Genomic DNA, 22,376 nt, shown 5'->3' on the forward strand with positions numbered 1-22,376 from the left:
GTCTGGAATTTGTGCCCGATATGTCGATAGGCTCGTCTTCTACACATCATGGGACGGAACACACTTGGCAAAAAATAGGTGTCCTGTTTGTGCCTCTGCATACCCCTTCGGGGATAAATGCGTGATGTGTGTGTGAGCTGCCGGACTATCCAAACGATTTGAAATTGGTGCTAAAACATTACGAGTTTCGTAATTTCAATATTTCTCTTATGTCCGTATGATCTATTCATTAGAGCTCCAATTTGCATCTATAAAAATGTAGATCTTGAATATAAAAACCACATCCTGAATATAAAAATTCATGTATATCGACTCGGACACTTGGACCAACAATCATTGAATATGATGGATTCTAATACAAATCTGTGGACTTCCGTGTTGCGGGCTGCTTGGGCTACAGATGTAATTTTTGGTTGCATTGGACTACTAGAATTTTTACTACGGCACAGTGAGTAGATTTGACAAACTTATTAATCAGTAACATTTATTTTTGAATCATGATATATAATACGTATAAAATATGTAGATAACACGTCTATTTCAAGTGTCATTAAAGAATTTAAAGTTATTTGGCATTGTTGAATGCGTACAAAACTAAATAATATATTTATTTGACACAATAACATAAAATTATCGTAATAAGGTAGTGATATCGTAATTAACAACAGTCAGAAACTCTTGGCATATAGATATTATAGTCACAAGTATAAAAAACAATTTTATATAGGATTTAATATAGACTATGGGAACTATGGGAAGCGGCGATAGCCTAGTTGGGTGTGGAACGGACTGCCGAGACGAATGTTCGCAGGTTCAAATCCCAAGGGCTCATACCTCTGACTTTCTAAAAAAAAAAAAAATCATGTGTGTATTCTTTGTGAATTTATCGTTCGCTTTAACGATGAAGGAAAACATCGTGAGGAAACCTGCACATCTGAGAAGTTCTCTATAGGAATTTTGAAGTTGTGTGAAGTCTACCAATCCGCACTAGGCCAGCGTGGTGGACTAAGGCCTAATCCCTCTCAGTAGTAGAGGAGGCCCGTGCTCAGAAGTGGGCAAGTATATAATACAGGGCTGATATTATTATTTATTATTATATGGGAACTTATAAAAATAAAAAAAAAATGTGCACGTACACTATTGCGTTTTAAGTTTGCTTTCTCAAAAATAAAATTATAGACTTTAACATGGCCTATATTGGAACGTACGGAAATAGAAAAAACTACGCGTACACTGTGTTTTAATTTGGTTTCCCAAAAGAATATGATTTAAAATTACTATCAAAATTTAAGACCCAACAATTAGATAGGTACTTAAAATTAGTTTATTAAATTCTTAAGCGAGATCTTCCTAGCTTTCATTTTAAGGTATATACACCTCTGGCATAGTAAAAATTATGCACAAATAATTCCAGTTTTAAAATTATTAAAATAAATTTACACCGTGTCCCTTTACATTACAGGGAGATCACCAAGCTATAAGGAAAAACAAATCCTATAATCAGAGCATCTGAGTTTATTAATGAGTAAGCAAAGTTCATTCGTATTAAAAGGTCAGTTTAGTTATAACATTATTTATGGTCCAACCTGACTTCAGTTAATGACGTTAGACAAATTAATCAATATTAGCGTTTATGTTTATCTTAATACGGACGTTTTTAATTTATCACGGTAAAGACGGAAAATAACGTAGAGGGAAATTAATTTCATTTCTATTAGTAATACCTATTTGTACGCAATGTAACATTTCTCTCAGTTCTTATGTAATTACTTTAAATATTATTGTGATAGCAAATCTATTTTATACTAATATAAAGCTTCAGAGTTTGTTTGTTTGAACGCGCTAATCTCACTAAACTGAACCCATTCTGATTTGTTTTTTTACGAATAGGGAGCTACATTATTCCAGAATGCTTTAGGTTACTTTTTATCCCGAAAAACATTTCAGGCGGGCGGAGCTGCAAAGAAAAGCTACAATAGATAATCATATTTGTGTATTATGTATTTTACTCAGTTATAATATATAGCAACTAGCAATGTGCTGAACTAGAAAGGTATAACTTTGTACCTGAAAGTTGCCTATAATACTGAGTTTAAACGGCATGAGAGATATTAAATATTATGTTGTAAGCTGTCACAAATAAATCTGTTTTCTTTCTTCTGCTGAATAAGTTAGCATTTTTCCTTGACGAAAGACTTATCCACTTGTACAGAATTTTATTTGGTTTTCATAACGCAATAGCTTAATGCTTAGCGTAGTAGTCTTATAATAAAAATACATCATTTTAGCAACAGAAATATAAATCTTTAGATAAATAAAACGGTAATCCGACGGGTGTTCATATTATTTTGATGATTACACAAAACGCACCGTGTTTCGTTATATTAGCGAATATATTTCAATCCTTGTCTGTATTCTTAATCTCTATTAATTAGATAACTGAGCACTAAGTCGTATGCAACTGCATCCGGCAGAAACTGTGTCCGCGACGGATTTAAGAAAGTCGGAGGTGTCGTCACATTGTAAGGAAATGTGCAGATCAATCCAGAAGTAAAACACTGGAGATATCAGTATTTGAACAGTTGATATTTAACTAATGACTAGAGATTGCTGTGGAGGGAAGTGGACAATTAATATTTCCAACTCCTCCTCATCTATTTGATTAATTTCGTTGCGGGATAATGACATATTAGTTTTCCTGAGACTCGCCGAGCTTCACTGCTCGGTGTCATAAAATGCGTGCCACTGCTGATCCTGACTTACAGGAGTTGTAGTGGTGGGTGTGAGGGCGGGAAGTCTCTAATGACTATAGACAGAAATGCTGAAGGTAGTTTTAGAGCGCCTACAATATATTTGCGAATTTTTTTTATGCATTGAATGATGAGACGAGCTTTCCGTTCGCCTGATGGTAAGCGATACGACCGCCCATAAACAGTAGAAACACCAGCCAACACCTTGAATTAAAAAGTATTGTTTGGTATTCCACTGCGCATGTACTAAGATATGAGTTGTTAAGTTATTTTGTGCAGTAGTTACATTTTGTTGACAAAAATGACGCATATATTCAAATATATGCAAAGGTGAAATTTGCCTGTTTCATAAACACAGAAAAGGATGGTGTAGAGGTTTCTCTATCTTTTAGAAGTTTAATGAAGCATTAAATAATATAGAAAACATCATTATAGAAGGCACTGTTTTTAAAAGATAGCGTAACTGGTTAAATATAGAAAGATCGACTATCGCCTTTGAATAATGTTTTTAAAGAAGCTCAAAACGCACTTCTAATACAACTAAAACAGTGTACAGTTGAGAAATATCTACTTTCCCATACACATGTACGCAATGAAGACGCAAATAAATGGCGCGAGTATCAAAAACCTACTGATACCTCTTAAAAACATCGTGTACAGAGATAGATGACTGTATAAAAAGTAAATTTATATATTTATTTAAGGCCAAACATTTGAATAGCTTATTTAGACAGTGTAATATTTGAAAATGTTATTAACTAAGCTATAAGTCCGGATTAACTAAAGCTCAGAATTCTCAAAACTGTTCGAAATATAAAAAAGAGAAACACGAAAATATAAAAATAAAACTACTTTTCGGATTTTACCGCGGTTCTTTATATTTTAATTATCTCCCGATATTTCGAAAACTGCAGCCTTATCACGGGGAGGATAAATATGGCGGACGTATAAATCGCTATAAAACCCGAAAATTTATTTTATTTCCATGCCTAACATTCGGGAAAACATAAATCATATCACGAAAATATGTTGTCAGCTAAAAGCATTTCATATCCCCATTGCACCTACTTCTGCTGCTGCGTAATATTGTGCCGCTGTTGTGTTCCAATTTGAAGGCATTCATCATCATCATCAGCCGCAGGATTTCCATTGCTGAACATGGGCCTCCCCCAAAGATTTCCAGATCGACCTATTAGAAGCGGCCCGCGTCCAGCTATCTCCAGCGGCTTTCATTAGGTCATCAGCCCATCTCGTCGACATTTGAAAGCATTATTAAGTATGATTTCCCGGAATAATGAAACAATTTATTCTTATACTCTGAATTATAAATGTCATTATTGTTAATGTTATTAAGAAAAATAAAAAGAAAAAATCGTTTACTTGAATTAGATGAAAATTACACTATATATATTCTTGACTAACATGTCGGTATATTTTATTTCGAAAACTACACTAGGAGACGTGTATTCCTAAAAAGAATTTTCCCAAGGAGTGGCTAGCAAATGCGAAATTATAAAAGTCGAATTTGCGATATTATTGCGCCTTAAGCAAACGTAATAAAATCGAATTTGCACTATTCATGACCCTTAAGACCACCTATGATGCCGAGATTCTCATTGGTTACCACTACTTAGTTACCTAATGATTGATTACTGTTTTTTGGGAGACGAAATTAGTTGCCTATCATTAAACATAATTTTATTGGGTTTACAGCCGACTGTGAATAATTGTTAATAACTTGACTATTTTAAGTAACTAAAAATATGCGTACCTATTTTATTTTTATATGTAATTTATATACGTTATTTGCCCACACACATACTCATGCCTTTTATCTCCGAAGGGGTAGGCAGAAGCGCAACTGACGTGCCCATTTTCTGCCGTGTGATCTGGAGCGAGCTTATCCCGATATCTGGTACAAATTCCAGACTCCGGACTGATATTGAGTAGAAAACCTAATATCATTTTACCCGACTTGGAAATCGCATCCGAGACTTAGCACTGCAGTGATACCGTCATAACTACGCCACCGAGGCAATAACTTCATAAGAATAATTAAAATATATTTTAAGTAAATATAATGCCGCCGATGTTGCCGGGGTTACGTTGACTGCTTTATTAGATTCATACAGACTGAACGAAAAAGAGTATGCTGGCTTTAGAATTTGTGCCAATTACTGTGATAGGTTCACTGGGTAGCTAAACTAAACTTAATCAATACGTAATCAATACTAATTATACCTCTGCCTACATCTACAAACGACTCCTTGAGCTTATTTATTTGTTACTATTACATATTAAGGCGATACCTCAAGGTCCATTTTCATACATTTTGTTTCACCTTTAATCTGGGTAACTAAACAAGTATTGGCAAGTAAAGAATTTAAATTCACGTCTAGTTAGTAATTAGTTCTCGCAGTTGAAAGAAAAACGTAAAAATAATTAATAATCATGGATATTTCTGCCTTTAAAATTTCGTCATATTAAATTTAACGAGAACTAATCACTAACTAGACGTGAATTTAAATTCTTTACTTGCCAATACTTGTTTAGTTACCCAGATTAAAGGTGAAACAAAATGTATGAAAATGGACCTTGAGGTATCGCCTTAAGTTTGCCCGCAGCAACGCAATTAAGGAAGACTTTTCCAATAATAGTCCCACTGTAAACTGTTTTAAATAAAAAAATATCTTATATGATGAACCAAGACATGATCTATAAGTGTATCAAAATGCATACAAATCCGTTTAACAGATTTTGCATCAACTTCCAACAAAGATTTTAACACCTCCATGACGTTTCGCATTGGAAATATTAGTAGAATATACCGTCGTGTTCAATATTTGCTAGTTTGGTCTTATCTTACAAACACGCCATCTTTAACAGCTTATCAAGGATGGCTACTTCGCATGCCTCTCTATATCTGTTGCTCGATAGTAAATACATACATATCACGACTATTATGCAGAGGCAATGACTGTGATTTGCCGCTTTTCCCAATTCTGGTACACTTATCACGCCTCTTCCATTTTCATCAACCTTCTTATACATTCCCGCCGGTTCAGGGTATTTGTGACCTGCCATTAACTAAGAATGTCCGATATCTGACATTCAAAGGTGCTGCCAACCCCTACCGGCTCACACTCACTTTATATATATTATTTTCTTAGTCAGTGTCCGATCAGGTGACAGACTAGCAGTTGCTAGTCCCTAGAAATACTAATTTTGTCCTCAATATCGAAGAAATAATTCACTAGAGAACTCTCCCATAATATTGTTGGTTGTCAATTTATATTTAGCACGATTTGTAGACTAGGTACATAGTCATATCTTATGTTTACGCGAATGTGAGTCATCAAAATAAAACCACTTTTCGGGGCCGCCCCGTGCAAGTCCTCGAAATTCCGGGCGAAAATTATAATATAAAGAACTGCGATAATATCTGAAAAATAGTTTTATTTCGAAACAACATAGTTCAAAAAAGTACTTGCATATTGTTATGTACTTATTTTTATTCGAATATAGTCATTTTATATTTTAGGTTTTTACTTTACTTTTTTTAGCATTGCATTAGAATCAATAGGCTCCCGGCTTTATAGATTGATTCAAATCGAATGGTAGAGGTGATTTGAAATGTAGTAAGTATATTAGAATTAAAGTAAGTAACATTAACATTTTGTTAATTTACTTTTTAAATAATTTTGGGACAGATACAAAAATTTTGTTACAAAATAAAAATTTCGAATAATTTTAGCAGATTTATTTCGGTATTTCTCTAAATTTAGTCTCATTGTATAAAAATCTAATTAAGTGATAAACAGTGTCATTTGTTTTTTTTTTGTCTTTTCTTTATTGTTCCCATATGCAGACAAATAAAACGATATGATATTTCAATAAAAAAACGATGACACTTTAAAAAACACACTTACAGATATATTTTTTTCTGTTTTAAATGACAGATAAGTATTCAGCTGGCCAGTATAAATGTATAAGAAAAGTTGAATTTTTATTAAATCCTTTTTAATTAACAAAGATTCCAATAAGCGTCTTGTTAGGCCTAAAGTTATATTGGATTTTAATTTATTAGATTTTTTTTTCTAATTTCATTGGAGGTTTTATGAACATGTACGTTTCTTTACAACCTATCCCGCCCTTAAATTATGACATGATTATATTTTATAATATTAGCTAAAATAACATCATTATGTTCTAATAAACAAAAGATTTTACATACAGATTATATGATATTAATTTTATACCTAATAGTATTTTTTTTTTCATTATATTATTTTTATTTTTTTATTCTAACGTTTTGTCTATATACCATAGAGACTTAGAATAGAAGACTATGAATAAATAGATATAAATACTCACGGTTACTGCTGAAAGTCAAGCGGACATACAAAGCATCACTTCACAATAAATATAACACCACAAAATTATAACGTCACACTTTGATTGAAAGTTTATACGATACACTGGTCTTTTCACAGTCGCGTAGTGTACTTTTAGATTTAGGAACTTTGTCTTTTCCGATGCACTTAGATTTTTGACACAACTCAGGCGGGGCGAAATTAAAGCAATTAGAAAGAACAGGACAGAAATATCAACTGGCAATTAACGATGCAATCATAACGATTACGTTCAGAGCACGTGGTGTCATGTGCCGATATCGATTGTTTTGTTAAATCGATTTTCTAATCACGTTACGAATGTCATTTTAACGCGCGCCGATTTTCCCGAACATCCAATACACTCGCGAAAGGAACGAGCGTCAAGACGAAAAAACCTTGCTTCGTGATAAAAAAAAAATTACACACCGACGCACACAAACACAAAATTTCTGTCCAATTAAAGTTAATGTTTGTGGATATTTTAATAGCGTACCCCACAGTGGAAACCCGACACAACCAACTCCCGTTGAATTTAAACACTTAATGACCAGTTGCGATGAAATTGTCCGCAAAGCGATCGGCCCAGTTGTGTTGGCGTCTCGCTCTTATTAGTTCCCGGGGGCGCCGCTTGTATGGGTTCCGCGGCGCTAGTGATGCGGCCAAGGCGGGGCTTCCCTGAAGGTGGCCCTGGTGGAAGGTGGGGCCGCGCCGGGATTGGTCTCGGCGATGCTGATGTTTTTTTGCGCCGGTACGTGTTCGGCGTACGGTTGGCACACGGGGAATCGATCGTCGGCGCCACAGTTACCATTAATTTTTTTATTAGTATTTTTTGGCGGCGCTCGGCGCTTTAGTAACCTGTTACAAGCCCCGCCTTTCCGACGGCGTTCGTGCTCAGCTCTGCTATCAATCCGCTTGGCCCGTAGGCAGAATGATTTTTTTATTGTGCGATGTTTTTTTTTTCGGTGACGGTGTCAACGGGGTCGACGAACTTGTATGTCGGTTTGACTGTGTGATTGTTGGATTTTTCTGTATGTAAATTTATGTGTAAATACCTTATATCGTCGAAATGGGTTGGAATGATAAGGTACTTGAGAGTAAAATATGCAGAGACCTAGATAATATGTCTAATCCTAATATTAAGTATTCCAAAATTGTTACACTAACATCGGCAACTAGCAAAGCATCGTGTCGTTTTAACCGGTTTCGGCTGTATAATAAATATAATTAACTAAGGTACGTATATGACATGTAGAGTCATTTTTCATAAAAATATTCTCTTAAATATAGCACTGAAGGAGTCATGAATATCATTATAGTTATGTATACAAATGATAGATTGCGTGATGAATTTTATTAACAGACGTATCTAGAATACATCATTCCCTTTCAAAATAAATAATTAATATTATTATGTACCAAAAATACCTCCACATTTTAATTTACTTTGAATTATCATTAAAAGAATAAACTTATTCAAAATATTGAATCTAGTTTTGTCCTTGCAGTTGTTCGCAATATAATGCGAATGCAGCGTCTTTCAGATTTTAGATTTTACTTTCACGATCGACCACCTAAAAGCTTATGCTAGTAATCTTATTTGATATTAATTATAATATAAATTAATTTACATAATATTGAGAGCGTATTATTAATCTATGATACAGCTGTATTAAGAAATAAACAATAAATAATTGTACAACTCCCCAAAATAATCAATTATGTACTTTCATTTTTATAATGAATTACTTTAATGTTTGATGGTTAAAAGTGCGTGTTTTAAATATTAATGAAATCATTTCTCGTCAATAAAAATATGATAAAACCATTGTTTCCATAAAATGTCAATATAAAATAAAGAAATCCTATACGATTAACTTATTTGAAATGGAAACCAAACGTTATATTCGTACATATTATTAACAAAATGTTTTTATGTAACATTAATTAATAAATATGTCACTATATTATTACACAACTGTGTACAAGACAATATAGAAAAAAAAACCAATTTATTTATATATTAATAGGTAAAATTCAATGTAATTCAAATTCGCTTCAGTTCACGTTGTAGCATTAAGTTGAGCTGGATTCTATTTGGTTTTGGTTTGTTTCTTTCAATTATTTGATTTCTCTTGTATTAATGTAGTTTTAATATAAGATTCTAATGACCAACGACACGGTTTCCTCATGACCATGAAGGCTACAGTCTTCGAAACGTGGGAGAAAATTATAAGTAATATAAAAACCGCGAAAAAAATAAAAATAAAAGTAAAATAGTTTTATTACAAAATTAGAAGACAATAATTCATGGTTCCCCCTATACATATATTACGGGATTATTAAAATTTTTCAATGAAAAATATTTAGAATCATGAGACATATAATTGAATTTGCACAACAAATATAACATATAACCTTGTGATACAGAGCCAGCGATAATATATATACCCATATTATCAACAATATTTAAACTACAAACACGACTTTTATTCTCGAAGAAACAGTAGGGCATGTAATACACTCATTTTTGGCAAGTGTATTGCGTCCCATGATGTGATAGACGCGAGCCTAACGCGGTATGTGGTATCTTGGACCCAGCGGGGAAAGAATATCAAAATAAATTTTACATTATAAAACAAATCCTAGGTGTTGTCTGTATGTAAGAACTAAGCTCTATCTATCCGCAGTCCATATAGGAGTAGAGTGCGAATTGACGTTCAAAAGATTGTACTCTTAAATTTTTATTAAAAAATTGCTAAGGATTCCATGTTAAGGAGTAAGAAGGAACTCACTCACCCTTCATTTATATAATACTAGCTTTTGCTCACGGTTTCTCTCGCGTGAAGGAGTTTTCCGGGATTAAAGTCCCGCGTTATATTTTCCCGAGATAGAAAGTAACCTATTAATTACCTTTCCAGGGTCTTAAATATCTCTATACCAAATTTCATAAAAATCCGTTCTATAGATTTTGAGAAAATCGATAACATACAGACAGACAGAAAAAGAGACTTTGTTTTATAATATGTATAAATTTCGAACTCCTTCCTATCTTTGTATTTGATTAATTTCGATGCTGGATAACGACAATAGTGTTCCCTGAGTCTCGCCGAGATTCACCGCTTGGTATTACAATGCGTGCCACTGCTGATCCTGGCTTACAGGAGTTGTAGCTGTGGGCGAGAAAGTCTCTATTACCGTTTTCACTTAGAATTGGCCTGCATCTTGTCCCTCATCAAAGGTTTCCAGTATTCCGGAAAGATACTAGGGTCGCATCAGTGGTGAAAGGTGAAAGTTATAAAATTCTTACGCGAATTTATTCTTTGCCCGTTTTTGTGATCTAAATGGGATTAAATATCGAATACTCAAAAACTCATTTGTCAAACACACTAAACTTCATTGGATTAAAGTATTTTGACGTCATTTATAACCAAATAATAGCCAATAACTCCCAGTTGTACAACATTGTAGGAGGCGTACTGTACTGAAAATTATGGACAACCATATGTTGTATCTTTCCTGCGGGAAATCACGGCATAAAGGTCGGTCCTTTTGGAAGGCTTGCGTGGGGACATGGACCCAACATGTAGAGGCCCCTTTAAGATACATTACTCTAGTTGGGGATTATACACTTTGCATGTACACTCTTTGTCTGTACTTATGGAGGAAATACAGCCAAAAACAGCGCTTGCAAGATGCAGGGACTATTGCAGAAACCATATTATTATTATATAAATAATATTATGTAGTACTCGGAATGATCCATGTAGCCTTTATAAGCCATTTATCCGAATTCTTAAAATATAAATATCATTTCTACAAATTTGTAACAACAAAAGTATTGATAGTAAAAAGTCAAGTTATATAAACAATCTCTACATTAATAAAAAAAACTTAAGTACAAATTTCTGAGTTTCTCCTTGTATTAATTACAGAAAATTTTAAATTTAAAATATCAAGAATTATAACGAAAAGCAAATAAAATTCTGCGTATATAACAACTATTTATTGGTTAATTAATAAATAATAAGGACAAGAAATAGATGTCTGAGTGGACATAGGATAATTATTGTTAGGATTGGGAAATCTTACTAATAATCATCTAGTTATATAATCGGCTTGTGAAGCGTAATTTAACCCTAGGGAACCTCTCATTGTTCTAAGCAGTTCTTAATACCCACCCGATTCATTTAGTGCAAACGGAATGTTACCAATATTTATTATTATTTATTTATTTTAAGCACGAGCAGTTGTAATTCATTAAATCAATTATATCTTAAAAATCACTAACAGAATGTTAAATGTATTTATTACCTTTAGTTGCCACGACATGCATTGATATGTTGGAGAAAAGAATTATTAAAATATGAAATAAAGTTAACAATCTTAAAGCAATAATATAAAGAAAATATAATATAATTTAGGAACAAAATTTTTATTTAATGTTATAACGCGGTGGGAACTTTTATAGAATTATTGAAATTGTTTTTTATGTAAAGCCTTACAGTAAAAAAAAATTGTTTAATTTAAAATGTATTGTTTTCCAATTATCGCTCTCTTTAACGCAAGTAAAAACATCGTAAAAAACCGTATATACCCGAGAATGCATTAGAAGTGCAAAGGTATGTGAAGTCTATCAACCCGCACTAGGCCAGCGTGGTGGACTAAGGCCTAAACTCTCTCAGTAGTAGAGGCCCGTGTCCAGTAGTGGGACAGTATATAATACAGGGCTGATATTATTATATATTGTTTATTATAATAAAAAATCTCATGAGTAAAATCCAAAGATTACGTAAGACTAATTTTTAATAAATAATTTGAATTAAATTCCGTAAATAAGCAAAGCTGCTGATGATAATATGATGTCCTCCGACCAAAAATGCACAATTCCAATAAAAATTGTATAGGCCATAAAGGAGCAGTGATTAGGGAAGGTTGTTTACGCAATATTTACGCTTCCGAATTTCTTACATACATAATGCAACAGTAATCCTTCTCGTTCTTTTTAGACAGTGGTTCTACCCCACATACATTTGGTAGACAAATATGCCTTTAGTGTGGCGAACGGTCAATATAACTCAATTCCTGTCGCCTTCCCTTTCTATAGCATCTAATTATCATTAGAACGATTTGCAGACACCATATGCATATTAGTACCTATATGTTGTGTCCTTTTCGGAATATTTTATCTTTCGCCACTGGGCTCTGCTATTGCCATACTCTAAACAGAAGATATTTTTCCCCCAACCGAGATTCGAATCAACGTCAATGTATTAAACGCCATCACTCAAACGCCACGAGCTCCTTCATAACGTAATAAGCGGTAATAGCGATGCAGCGGTTTTATTGGTCAATAAACAGCGGGCTCCCTTCAACGGGTTTGATTCCCGCGCGTTCCTAGAAACTCTAATAGTCAGTAAGCGGTTTATATGTTTACAGTTTATTTGTTTTACTCGGAATACGATTTTTTGATTTTTGTTTTTTAGTTTTCCGGGAATCGTGTTGAATAACGGCAAAAGTACACGATAATTACTTGTGAGGATGAATGAAACCACAAAATAACTTAATGCAACATTCAATATAAGACTAAGATAACTTAATCGAAAGCTATGTATTTGCTAAGTATTCTCATATGAATATAATTTGCTTAAGGTTATAGCTTAAGGTCCATTTTTCGTCCAAATTTCGTCGTATTAAATATTAAAGGCCGAAATATCCATGCATATTAATTATTTTTACATTTTTCTTTCAACTGCGAGAACTAATCACTAACTAGACGTGAATTTAAATTCTTTACTTGTCAATACTTGTTTAGTTACCCAGATTAAAGGTGAAACAAAATGTATGAAAAATGGACCTTAAGCTATAACCTTAAGTTATTGTAAGTTGCCAACATGGTCAGTGATATGATAAGTATAAACATGGTCATTTTGAAATTGCATTACTAAACGACACCACATACTTTTCTTCTTGAAAATAACCCTTTACAATAAGTCACTTGAACTGTAGATGTAACATAAATATGTGTGAGTTTTGAACGTAATAATATCAATAAAAAGCAATTTAAATTTTACGCGCCCTAATGCCACCACTACTACTCTAAAAGTATTTGTCGCAGCGGCAATATTATACTTTCAGTCAGAAAAACACTCACGCACACGTCATATTTGCAGTAAATTACATAAAAATCAAAATATCAGAAAAATATAACTGAGGTTTTTGTGAAAATATTAGTTATTCATTGATTATTTTAAGCACACAATTAGCGGAGTTAAATAATATAAATAAATAATTAATTAGAATGCAGAATATAAAAAAAAACTATTTAACCAACATTATTACAATTATCCAAACCCAGCCTAAACCAAAAACACATTACCTCTAAACTATCTGGCACATCATTATTTCTAACATAAAACCCCAATTAAAACAAAAAAGCAAAGCCAAACTCATAAAGCGTGTTAAGTGGTCGAATATTCACGCCTAATAAGGGCCCGAACACTAACTATAAATGTCACTCGTTAAATAATGGTGTAAAACAGACCTTAGGACGTTTTTTGTAATACACCCTCACTGGGATCACTCGTAGAAACTTATTAGATTTGATATATTACTAATCGCTGGTATAGTATTTAAAATATATGACAAATATTTTTGTTAATTACATTTCATTTAGATCTTATAATGTTATCGAATAAATTATTTATTAATAAATCATGCCACTTCTAAGTAGGTTTTGTGCCAAATAGAAAGATCTCGGGCTGAAAATGTATTTACGATCTTCTTCAATAAAACTAAGCAAGTTATGTACCCTTAAGGCTCTAATTATGTACTCAAATATCGATCCTAAAGAATAATAACCAAACAAAATCCTTTAAGCTAGAATCAGAACCCTTATAAGTGAAGGACTACCGTCAAACAAGTGTAAGCTAAGAACCGCTTAAAAATTGAAATTAGAACATAATTAAAACCAATTATAGCCAAGCGCCATGCGCCAGCGCAACCGCCCGAACATACCCGAAGTTAAATAGTTCTCTATTCAAACGCGGCCTCTTTATTCGTCTATTTAATGTCGTACGTCATTTTTTACGATCCCGAATGACAGACGGCATCAGTCGGGTCTTTTGCCATTTTTTTTTATTCCATTGTCCTATTGTTACTTGGGGGTCCTTGCAATTTTTTTTTTCTCAAGTGAAGTGTGCTTTTACAAAAGGGTTTACGGTACTTATTGTTAATTCTGTAATAATTAGCAATAGTTTATGCAAATGTTTGGAATCGATTTGTATGATTTCGATAAATGCTTGTAAAATCTTTGTAAATATTTACGCTAATGAGAACTGCAAGTGTTTAAAAATAATATAGAATAAGTTATATTATAAGCATAATCGTTTTATAAATATTCTATAAATTGTTTATTCAGTTCTGGTATGATAATATTAAGCTTAGGAAACCTATCATATTATTATAAGATTTTTTTCGATGCATGCTGTAACACCTTCCAATGTTGTGTATTTACGTCAAAAATAACTGTTATATATTATTGGAGCTAGTTATATTGTAACAACTACTAGTTGTCCTAATTATAAATAAGTAAGATAGAAAATAATTATTCAAATTGTAATAAAGGTGATAAAAGTTTATTTTTTAACGGAAATTTATATTGTCATGCACATTGGAAATTTATATTACAAATTTGAATTACTAATATATTTTTTTATTACCAAGAATAATTGATAAGGATTGAAATACATTAGAAACAGTATATTATAAGTGTTTTATTTAGAAAGGTAAGAATATGTTCGCAATAAATATATAATATACAATGATACAATTGTGAATTCAATAAATTGTTAACTATAAATGGTGTTTATTATTTGATCCTACTTATGCAAAAAGGTAACATACTTCGTACAAAATCGAGTTAAGTATGCAGGAAGCTTTAAAATTGTACCTACTATCCACTCTAAAAATATCAAAATTATATGACATTTTTATCTCTCATTACTAGGGTTCTGTTTGATATTGTATCTCAAGATATGGTAAATCAATCTCACCTTTGAGGAGGATCTCAAGTAGACATTTAACGTATTAAACTATTTAATAAACAAAGCTTAAGTTGTCGTTAAAAGCTTGTTGTTGTTTATAGATATCCTTCAATTATAATATTCTATAAGTATATATAAACATGAGTTTAAAACTTTTTTGCTTCCTACCATAGATCTCTAAAGCATGCCACATTGTCCGTTCGAGTTTATTCTTATCCAAATAAAACCTGCTCTTTTTTTGATAACCTCCCTACTGATCTGCGACATTGCCTCCCTTTCTTTTATGCCATATAAGCATAAAGCAGTCTAACTCAAAACTCTCTATTAGCAATACTAGATTATAATAGCAAGTCTCAAGTGTATCTTAAGATCAACAGGGACTACTTAAAATTAATAATACAGTCACCGTGTTGTTTTATGGGAAAAATTACACGGTATGTAAGGAAAAGTAACATTTCACAGACGCTCGCCGCTGTATAGTAGTAATTGCATAATGTTTGTCGTATCCCCACAACTTTCCCACAGCGGACGCGTGGGACGCCCCTCGCGTGGTGACAATCTTGGTAAGGGTCTACTTTAGACTACACTCAACACACTGATATAAAAGTGACGAGTACGAATACCGAGCTGCGGTCTTGGGTTCGAATTCCTAGTTAGTCCTAAATATTTGTCACTAGGTTTCTCTTACTTAAAAATTATTCAGTCACTGTCGAGTCAGGAAGTTAACTGTGTGATAGCCCCGTGCCTCGGAAAGCACGTAAAGCCGTTGGTCCTGCCCCTGATTTCTCACCGGTCAAGTTTGATTGCCGTCTCTCTGGACTATGAGAGTGATGGAACCAAGAGTGCACCTGTGTGTTGCGCGTACACTTGTGCTATAGTGTGCATAGCTGATTTCCGTTTCGATTGTTAGTTTGTTACGACTACGCGCATCCATGATCGTTGATGTGTCATTCTCCCCCAGTGAATGTCAGCCGAGGTTCGTAACCTCGTTAGTGGGTAGCCCTTAGCATGGTCGCTTAATTTTCAATGGTTGCGAGCGTCTTAAGGAGTCACCCAAAAGTCTGACGTTTCTATAAGCCAGTCCTGCCGGGCTAACAAATGTAAGGCCATGTTTAAAGAAAAATCTTCACATGGGAGGACATAAAAGAAATAATATAACTAGCTTAAGTATAAGTAGATGTAAACTTTGTTAATTGTTTCTTGTATACGTAGAGTCGTTTTCGCAGTTTAATTTTAATTAGGGTATAGGTTTAAGAAAGGCAATCTAGTCTTCATGTAATTTATTGCTTAAGTATTGTTAATAATAATGTGTTTTGTATTATGCCTTTTGATAAACAAATAAAAAAACAGTTGACAACGTAAACAATCAAACTGAACAATTCAAATATGACATGAACATCCATTACAATGATGTTTGTTGACGGTAAAACTATCGCATGTTTTACAAATCGTCCGCAAATTGATAAACGGTGTGATTACGAGAAAAATGCAGGCTGTCGACCTTGATCGGTGCAGGGAAATGTGCACGTGTATAGTTATTTTGTTCTACTTCAAATAATGTGGGTAGACATAATTGGTTCATAAATTATGTGTTATTGAAGTACAATATAGGTACATGGCATTTTTGTATAGCTTTGAATGACGAGACGAGCTTGCCGTTCACCTGATGGTAAGCGATACTACCGCTCATAAACAATAGAAACACCATCCAATACAAATTACAAAGTATTGTTTGGTATTCCATTGCACTCATCTATCCTGAGACATGAGATGCTAAGTCTTATTATGTCAAGTAGTTACACTGGCTATAATGTTCTTCAAACCGGAAAACAACAGTGACTAAACACTGCTGTTTGGCGACAGAAATAGACATTGCGGTGGTACCTACACTGGTGGACTCTCGCATATGAGAGACCTACCAGCAGTAAACACTACACTGGACTTTCTCCCTATAACTAGAAATCATGATCCTGTTAACGTAAAGTCCGATAATGCTGTTAATAACAATAAAGTGGCAGAGTTGTATTACGGTACGGCTGCAGTATTGGTCTGTGGTTCGATCCCCGGGCAGTGATATTGAATTTTGCTACTCAGTAGCTTGGAGACTGGAATTTGTACCTGATATGGCGATAGGCTCGTCCCTATCCTATCATGAGACGGAATATACACGACGAAAAATGGGTGCATCTGTTGCGCCTCTGCCTATCCCTTTGGGGATAAAAGGCGTGAGCGTGTGATACAGTTAATGCTGAATGTACTGTTTAGTTTACTTTGTACTATTTATTTGGGAGTTTTGTATTTGGTTGTATTATATTATACTCGACAGTAAGTAGTCATTCAAATGTTGTACAATAGGCCCTTAATGTCAATTGATAATATAATTTATTTTACTGATTACAATGACTTTAGTATCATAACCCAGAGTGATTTATTATTGCTGCTTGGAGGCTAAGATAGGTAGAGTAGTGGACAAACCCTCGATTTAAACGAGACATATAAAGTCTAGAATCTTTTTGCTAACAAAATTCGATACCCTAAACAGAAGTTGGATAATGTTTTCTTACGTTTACACGAATATTAGACATTGAAATAAAACTATTTTACGGATTTTATCAATAGTTAAAACAATTTAAAAATGTATAATAATTGTAAAATATACGTAGATATTGTAACTTTGACTTTTCTGACGACCAATACCTCAGTCCCACCAGAAAGTTGAAAAGTTTTCGTAACTTCGAGAAAAAAATATATTATAAAAAAAACCTGCATACCTGAGAAGTTCTCTATAGGAATTTTGAGGGTGTTAGGTGTTGGATTGGTGAGGAGGTTTACCAATCCGCACTAAGCCAACGTGGTGGAGCCCTAATCCCTTACAGTAGTATAGGAGGTCTGTGCTCAACAGTGGAACAGTGTTATATAATACAGGGCTGACATTATGTTGCATCTATCCTGCGAGAAATCACGGCATAAACCCCGGTCTTTTAGAAGGCTTGCGTGGGGACATGGATCCAACACGTAGAGGCCTCTTAGATACATTACTCTTTGGGATTTATACACCTTGCAGGGAAATCATCATCATTTCAGCCGATAATCGTCCACTGCTGGACATATGCCTCCCCCATTGAACGCCATAGGGACCGGTTCTAGGCCCCCCTTATCTAGGGAAATAGGCCGATATTATTATTATACAGGTTTTAACACCTAGCACAATATGCCTCTAAAGCTATCTGAGCCATCAAAAAACTTGCTTGGTGCCAGACCGGCGCTCCCACATACAACTCCTGGTAAAACTGATAGACACATCATTCCCCTTGACTTGCCAAAATGAAGTAGCACTCAAACAGAAAGTGCGTCGTCAGCACCAACTAATGCATCTTAATAAAAAGTTATTGCTGAGTCAGCACTTGGACAAATGGATTCGGTAGCGGTGACATCTGTGTTCGAATACTGTCAAAATAACTTTATTTTTTTCCATTAGCTATGATGAATTGTGTGGATTTTGGAAAAACCTGTGATTATAATATTTTAGTTTTGAATTATTTCAGTTTTTAGCAATGAGTACTAGAAAATTCAAATTGATATTAGGTAAGTATAGGTTCTATAATATTATATTGTGCATGTTGGTGTTTGAAGGTTCTAAAAACGAATGTTGAAATATTATCTTTGAAGAAATCAATCGGAAATTTCTAACAACTTAAACAAATTGAATTTTTTATTCGATTACATAATCTATATTTTCAAAATTATAATTCAAGTTTTGTTAATCGATAAATCAACAATAAAAAAGAAGAATAAAGCAAAGCTCCGTAACAATAAAATGCTGTTCAACGCAATCACAACATAGAGCCAAGATTTAAAACACATTCATGAAAAAACTGGTAGCTCAATATAACTTTATATGTTCCGAAAGATAATCAAATAAACAATAAAATGTGAAATGCAATTTACTTCGGCACATTTCGTAGAAAAATAACAAAACGAAACATAAACTAACAAAACGTTGGGCCGTACGAACTTGAGCCCTTTGCCTCGACCATAAAACTTATAAAAATATAACCAAATATTACCAGATGCAAAAAATAATTTTGTTAACCGATAAAAACGTCGAACTTCAGACTAACAAGGTGGGTTTTAATTATTTAAAAGTCTGTGTTAATTTAGTTTTTTTGCCGGTTCGCACAATGCGGCCGCTTTGGCGGGCTTTTTGAGTTTTTTTTTTCATCCCCGTTTGTATAATTTGTGAAATGGCATGTTAGCGCCGTGGTTTGTGTCGATTGACGTTCTTTTAATTATTATTGATATTAGAATGCGTTTCCGGTCATTTTTCAAGGTTAAACTGACCACCCAAACAGTTTTTGTATTTTATGCGGCATTTCAAGTATTTAATTTAGGGACAAGGAAAGTAAAAAGCCGCAATCGAAATTAGTTATTGGTTAGTTTAATTTTCTAAATATTTGTTATTAATATTTAAAGTGCATTTGCAGTACTAGTTTGTTATTTGTTTTAACCAAGAAATATACCTTATAACCAACCTTATTTAGCTTCAAACGTCTGTAAAAATTAAATGCTCATACACATTTTGCATGGCGGCAAAAATAGATAAAGTTACCATGTCCATATGCCTATCAGCCTCTCCGCATACCACAGACTGATTGCAACACAATTTTTAAAATAGATATTCCTAATTATAGTCCGGAAATTGCGACCAAAATCCTAAAATAGAGATTAAAAAAATCTTTCAAATTTGGTAAAGCACTTCAGATATAACAAATCTTAATATCAATACTATTCCGCTGCTCGCATTTACGTACCGAGTGACATTTCGTAAAAACTTTTTTTGTCGTTTGTCGGGCACCTTTCTCCTTGCGAAAACCGAACAATCTACCTGTACCCCGACAAAGAACTATGATTGATGTAAGAAATGAAACGGGGACGCTGTACCGTTCCGTAAATTGGATTTTGATTTACTTACGTACGTAATTAGTTATGCAACGATAGGAGGTAGAATTGGAGAAGACAATACGCTTTGAACGAGGTGTAAAGTTCTCCATGGAGGGTCGTGGTTTGCTGATGAATCTAAGGTCGAACTTGCCCACTCCTTACATCTGTTCTAATAATCTATACATATTATAAAACAAAGTTCCAAAACTGCCTCGGTGGCGTAGTTGTATTGCATGTCCGGTACAATAGCGCTCTGAGGTCCTGGGTTCGAATCCCGGATCGGGCAAAGTGATATTTGGGTTTTTCTGCTCAGTATCAGCCCGGAGTCTGGAATTTGTGCCCGATATGGCGATAGGCTCGCCCCCTATCACATCATGGGACGGAACATACTTGGCGAAAAGTGGGTGCCCTAGTTGCGCCTCTGCATACCCCTTCGGGGATAAATGCGTGATGTTATGTAGGTATGTATGTATGTAAGTTCCAAAAAGCTGTCTGTATGTGGTCGTTTTTCTGAAAATCTACTGAACGGATTTTTGTACGATTTTTACTAAAACATAGTGCAATTATTGACGAAGGTTTATGTTAATAGTACATTATAGTTTTATGTAAATTGACTGAAATATAAAAATTACTGTTCATTGCATCTGTTCCAATAATACTGTTATAACTGACTGATGAATACACGTGTACTGTATTGAGGATGCAGGCCGCTTATTGGTTTGTCTGGGAATCTTTAGGTCCATGTCCAGCAGTAGACTTCATAAACCTGATGGTATACTTTACTAGGGCCGTGATAAACGTCCACCCGTGCATGGGCGTATTAGGTGTGAGGGCGATCGCACAAGAACCTCTTTTAAACAATAGCAATAGTGATACTATCGTAAGTATTACGAAAGGAATTATTTTTTTATTTTATTGCTTTGAACGACAATACGAACTTGTTGTTCGACTGATGGTAAGCGATACGATCACCCATAAACAGCAGAAACACCATCCAACACCTTGAAATACAAAGTATTGTTTGGTATTCCACTGCGCTCGCCATCCTGAGACATAAGATTTTAAGTCTTATTATTTGTTAACATGTTTACGCGAATGTTAGACATTAAAATTTAACTATTTTCTGGATTTTGTCGCGGTCCCCGCCGTGACCATGAAGGCTGCAGTCTTCGATACGTCGGGAGAAAATTAAAGCATTAAAACCGCGATAAAATCCGTTAAATAGTTCAATTTTAAAGTTTTATTATGTCCAGTAGTTACAGGGGTACAATATTCTTCAAACTGGAACACAACAGCGACTGCACACTGCTTGGCGACAGAAATAAATATTGCGGTGGTACCTACCCACGTGGACTCTCACAAATGAGAGACCTACCACCAGTAGATTGGAATTTATTCCTATATGCCCTAAGATATTTGGCATAGTATCCCATTGCCAGAATTTAAGAGTGCCATTTTCAACCATACCTTTCTCTTACCTTTCAAAACAGCGCATATTAGCATTATAACGGTGTCCATACTTCTCCATCGGAGTGTAAGATGGGCTTTGTAATGCATTCTAATCCGATATACACGAATCAGTTGGTTTCCTCAAAGGTTCTCAATGGAAAAAAATAACAATGGCTACTGTGTTTAATATTTAACAAAAGTTGTTTGTTCCGGTATCTTGTTCTTTCTAATAAAATGCAAGTTTGTGAGCTTTGGATGTTGGAAATAAACGCTAAAACCGCTGAACTGATTTGGAGAAGTTAGCACTCGGATATTTTGGATTTACATGACCGAAAAGTACAGTAGGACTTGCATCAGTAAAGGTTTCTTACCCCAGGGAAGTATCACGTAATATAGCAAATTAACCAGAAGTACGTATAATAGAAAAATAACAATCATAAAGATATCGTGTTTTATAACATCAAGTACTATGAAAAGACACTGTAAGCTCATTCTGCGTAGATCGGACCACCAATAGCTAAAAAATTAAAAAAAAGTTTTATATTTATAAAATGTAGGTAGATATTGTAACTTTGACTTTGCGGATGAACAACACCTCAGTCCCCCCCGTGACCATGAAGGCTGCAAAGTCTTCGAAACGTCGGGAGCAAAGTAAAATATTAAACCGCGATAAAATGTGTAAAATAGATTAATTTAAAAGTACTATGAAAACCATAAATCAAACTCTTTCAAGTCCTCCTCAAGAAACTCTAAATATTCAACAGATTTACATTTCAACAGCAAAGGATGCAACAGCCAAC

The 22,376-nt window shown here is 34.1% G+C and overlaps 1 protein-coding gene across 5 annotated transcripts in view; it reads right to left on the bottom strand.

Moving 5' to 3' along the window:
• Positions 1-7,684, bottom strand: part of LOC115440290 (homeotic protein distal-less) — a 119,580-nt gene extending 111,896 nt beyond the window's left edge. For all 5 annotated transcript variants that reach the window (XM_037440153.1, XM_030164531.2, XM_030164532.2 and 2 more), the window contains exon 1: positions 7,125-7,684. The gene's annotated coding sequence lies outside the window, so the exon portion shown is untranslated. The remainder of the gene's footprint in view (positions 1-7,124) is intronic.
• Between the last annotated feature and the right edge of the window lie 14,692 nt (positions 7,685-22,376).

Source organism: Manduca sexta, chromosome 18 (assembly GCF_014839805.1).
Source record: "Manduca sexta isolate Smith_Timp_Sample1 chromosome 18, JHU_Msex_v1.0, whole genome shotgun sequence".
Classification (NCBI taxonomy): Eukaryota; Metazoa; Arthropoda; class Insecta; order Lepidoptera; family Sphingidae; genus Manduca; species Manduca sexta.